Source organism: Octopus bimaculoides, chromosome 22 (assembly GCF_001194135.2).
Source record: "Octopus bimaculoides isolate UCB-OBI-ISO-001 chromosome 22, ASM119413v2, whole genome shotgun sequence".
Lineage (NCBI taxonomy): Eukaryota > Metazoa > Mollusca > Cephalopoda > Octopoda > Octopodidae > Octopus > Octopus bimaculoides.
The window spans coordinates 17,446,808-17,451,706 of NC_069002.1; the positions used below are offsets into that span (position 1 = coordinate 17,446,808).

At 38.6% G+C, this 4,899-nt stretch overlaps 1 protein-coding gene across 4 annotated transcripts in view; it reads left to right on the plus strand.

The window, feature by feature from the left end:
- The window catches only part of LOC106872239 (E3 ubiquitin-protein ligase NRDP1), a 209,249-nt gene extending 205,597 nt beyond the window's left edge, over positions 1-3,652 (plus strand). For all 4 annotated transcript variants that reach the window (XM_052975811.1, XM_052975809.1, XM_052975812.1 and 1 more), the window contains one exon: positions 2,541-3,652. The gene's annotated coding sequence lies outside the window, so the exon portion shown is untranslated. The remainder of the gene's footprint in view (positions 1-2,540) is intronic.
- Positions 3,653-4,899: the final 1,247 nt, after the last annotated feature.

A 4,899-nucleotide genomic window follows, 5' to 3' on the forward strand; every position in this document is an offset into this window, starting at 1 on the left:
ATATATATATAAATAAGATAGATAGAAAGGTCCTGAAAAATTAAAAGGTAACAAGTGACATGCAAAACTCAGCAAATGCAAAGAAAGTTAACAACATGCAAATACATGATAAAGAAAGAAGTACAGGAAAAAAAATACAATTCAATACAACAGGCACTATAGGCCAGTTCATATATAGTTTTACACAGTTTTTTGGGCTAATGGACATGACAACCACTGGGTTATCGTGACATGTGTTGGTGGCGGGGGAGGTGCGTGTGATGATGCAGTATCTACTTCCTGTTGTACAGTGTGTGAGGGTGAAGTATGAGGCTCTGGTGTAAGAGCATCTGTATAAGCCTATTTAAGTCTATCAACCGAGACTGTTCCTTGAGAAACATTTATGTCTATGGTGAAATGTTTATTCGAATGAGAAAGGACATGATAAGGTCCTGAGTAAGGTGGCGTGAGGGGTCTTTTCACTGCATTGTTTCTAACAAATGTGTCCATGAGGCAATATCCCTCAGGACTGAAGATTTGATGGCTTGTTGCCGATTGTTCACAGGTGGTAATTTCTGGAAATAGGAATGCAGGTGGTTAACATAAAGTGCCTGATCTTGAGTGACAAGATTGACTGGGGTAAGTATCTGCCTTGGCAAAGACAGAGGAGCACTGTACAATAGTTCAGCTGGGGAGTATCCCAGATCCTCCTTGAATGCAGTCCGAATACCAAGGAGTACTAAGGGAAGGTACTCACTCCAGTGCTGAGTGTCATGATAAGTAATGAAATGCAGCTTTTAGCTGGCAATGGGAACACTACCATTCTGTTTGATGCCAGATGATAGCTGGTAGTCTGAACCCATTGGGCACCAATGTTTTTTGTTAGCTCAGAAAAAAGGTGGGATTCAAGTTGTCCACCACAGTCTGTAATAATGATGGTAGAAACACCATAACATGATATTCATCCTGACACCAGAGCTTGTGCTATAGATCCAGTAATGTTACTTAACAGAATTGCTTTGGGCCATCAGGTGAAGCAGAAGTCAAGATGTATGTAAATCCCTGACTGACAGGCCAGGGTCCCATGAGATTGATATGTATGTGGCAAAAATGTGCATCCAGAGTACTAGAAGTTCTGAGAGGAGCATGGATGTGCTTATGCACCTTTGACTTTGAGTATTGGAGGCAAGATAGAGTCCATATAGTAATATCTCATCTCATATGTGGTCAGAAGAATCTAGCCATTATAAGCTTTACTGTGGTCGAAACTCCAGGGTGTGAAAGACTAAAGATTCAAATACTGATTGACAATGAATTCCTGGAATGAAATAATGAGGCAAATCCATCAAGACATCACACAAAATCTGCCTGTCAGAAGTTGGTAGAGGCAGCGACTTGAATTTGCATATTGCAAATTCAGGATATGTGTCCAGTGAGTCCAGAGGAAGTTGATCTGAGGACAAAACAGTCAGGTCGATCTCTGGAGTGGATGCCAATGAATTGATCAGCAGATGAGACAAAGCATTTTTCTCAGTTCTGGTTGCAGGTCTCCCAGAACGTTCATCAATATTGATATTTTTTTGGCATCTTCAAAACATCTGAACCATTCGTATGCTTGTGTGCAGCTCATACACTCCTCTCCATATACTTTCTGCAACTTTGTGCAGGCCTCTGAGCAGGTATCACCTTGACAACGTTCTCTGTCACGGTCAATGTAATGATCACATGCTACACACCTTCCCTCCAAGCACTGCTGTAAACAGTGGAAGTGAGTGAGAACATTAAAACTTAGTGGGCATGCGCAACAGAGTTCAAGGTCAATCTTTGCCAAGCAACTTCACTCTGCATGCTTTAGCTTCATTAATATGGCAACAGTCCAGATACCTATTCATCAGACCTCATATATAGTAAAAAATATTATTATACCTGTGATTGTTTTGACATTAACATTGAAAAAAAAAAATCAGCTTTGTTTATAAGAAAGTTTGGACCCGAGCTTGCACCCACTAAACAAATTTCATTAATGGGCTACTGGTCTGAAATGATGTAGGATGATCTTGGTTCATCCACCCCATGCCAACATGGCAGTGGTGCAGTGGCACAACATTTTTAAAGAAACAAAATGTAGTAATAATCCACAGATTAGGGGGCATTATACTTGCCTTGCGCTAGGTGCTGGTAATCTACACCAGGGGTTTTCAAACTTTTTGACTTGCGGACCCCTTTATATTTCAGGCTTTACCTTAGGGACCCCCTTATAAACGCTTATGAAATTTATACATAAATATTTGCTTAAAATAACATATTTTTACATTTATTTATTTAACAGTATTTAACAAATAGGTTTATTGTCTATTAAAAGATTTCGATTAAAAAACATATAAAATCAAATTGCCCATAAAAAGTATTTGCTGTCCACGGACCCCCTGTCTTATCCTTACAGACCACAGTTTGAAAACCCCTTATTTACACCACACTACTGCAATGTGAGACAAAAGATTGTTGAAATGATGATTAGAATTCAGCTCAATTTTATCAGTGTTTTTTTTCTTCTATTTCAGAATGATGCAAGGGTTTTTCTTTTGGTAATCCTATGGTGACTACTGCTGTTGCGGAAAACAAGGAGATTGGTTTCTGCATCATTCATTTATCTGTCTGTCTGTCTCTCTTTCTCTTTCTTCAACCTTAAGTAAGGATGAGAAGGTTTACGAGGATGGGGCTGCTGCTGCTGCTGTCATTGCTGCTGAAGGGGAAAGTGTGACTGCTGCAGATCTAGCCGAGTGTTGTATGACCAACAACAAGGAGATTGTACAGCTGACTGGAGCGTGAAGCCTGTGAATGGACGAATGTGTGCATACATGCATGCATGCATGCCTGCGTGCATGTCTTTAATGTTTCTGCATGCATCTTTTTTTTTCTCCCCCCCAACCAACCAACCAATTGTGTTTGATACTGTGGCTTCTGCTACTGTTGACTTCGGAACCATTCTCTCTGATATTTCAATCAATTTGTTATCAATGCTTTTAACCTTCCCCTCAACAACAAAATAAAAATATACAAGAAAAATTACCAAATAAGGACATGACAACAACAAGAAATAAATACAAAATATTACCCCTTGTTGCTGCAACCAACTGTATTTTCGAATTTTATCCAAATTTTCCATACATACTCCCTTTTTCTATTTGTTCGTTTCTTGAAAGATGGCAAGAGTGAAAGAAAATGATTAAAAATGCATTTGTGGATGTGGATTTTTTTTCCTATTAATTGGGTAAAACTGGATAAAAACTTGCCTTCTCATTCAATGTTTCGGCCCTGTAACACTGCTGCTTCTATTCTAGTCTTTGAAAAAGAAATGAAAGCTTTGAAGACAGCTAGAATGAAGGAATCTAATGGAGACTAACAGACTGAGCTAAAATTTACTCTTGAAGACCTACGAGAGAGGCTCACTGGAGGAAGAGGTAATGTTCCATGTTTTGAAAGGACTTTTTTTCCTCCCTTTAGGCTTGAACTGTGAAAATGAAGAAAAAAATTGTGTGATCTAAGTTGGTTGTTGTTTTAAATAATTTTTATGTGTTTATTGTTTTATATCTTGCAACTATTATTATAATTTTTTTTTTAATCTCAGGGGCCTGCTTTATTTGTTGAATAAATAAACCAGGATGAATGTGGACTCACTGTGTTGTTTTCTGTTTAATTTGATTTACTGAATCATGATGAATTCTGTATACCTATCTTTCTTTCAAACTCAACCCCTCCTGCTTCTCCCACAACACATACGATATTTTACTCCTACATATTAACATTTCAATGCATCATTTTTTCTTAAGAGAAAGACTTAAAAATTCAAAATTCATTTTTAAAGGTCCACTGTCTTTCCTTTTCTTTACATCAACACTTTGTCCATCATGAAAGTATTCTTTCTCTCATTAATGGCTCTTTTATTACTTTAAACCATCTCATCTAGAGTTGTTAATTCCTTTGTTACCATATTTTTGTTGAAATACACTATGGTCATGAAGGCAGATGCATCAAGAAATCCCAATCTCTAATTGTGGGAAAGAACATACGGAAGGGGTAGACCCAGAAAGATATAGGATGAAGTGATGAGAAAGGATTTTCAGACATTAGGCCCTATATTTCGCTTCAGCTAAGCAATCCTAATCTTGTGGGTTAATGGGTGCTGGTGCACATAAAAAAACCACCCATGCTGGTGCCTTGTAAAAATACCAGTGCTGCATAAAAGCACTCAGGAAAGTGGTTGGTATTAAGAAGGGCATCCAGTCGTAGAAACCATGCCAAAACAGATGTGGAGCCCAGGCAACTCTTCAACTGACCATCTCCTGTCAAACCATCCAGCCCATGCCAGCATGGAAAACAGACGTTCACTGATGATGATCAAAGAAGAATTTAGTAAAATAACTGTCACTATTAAGCTGGTTTTTAGAACATAAATTAACATTATCTTGATGAAAAGTTTTCAGTGAGATCACTGTAGTTGTATCACAGAATCTGGGATGGTCTCAACTGGGTTCATTATCATCATCGTTTAACATCCGTTTTTCTATGCTGGCACTGGTTGAACGGTTTGACTGGGGACTGGCAAGCCAGGAGGCTGCACCAGGCTCCAATCTGATCTGGCAAGGTTTCTACAGCTGGATGTCCTTCCCAACTCCAACCACTCCAAGAGTGTAGTGGGTGCTTTTTATAGCCACCAGCATGGAAGCCAGTCAGGCAGCACTGGCATTGGCCATGTTCGGAGGGTGCTTTTTACATGCCACCAGCACAGGAGCCAGTTAGGGTGAGGAGGTGTGAAATGCAAAATTTTTGTATTTCATGTTCACGTTTTATGACATTTTGTACCCATATATGCAGATGTATATACATATATAAGTATATACATATATATATATATATATA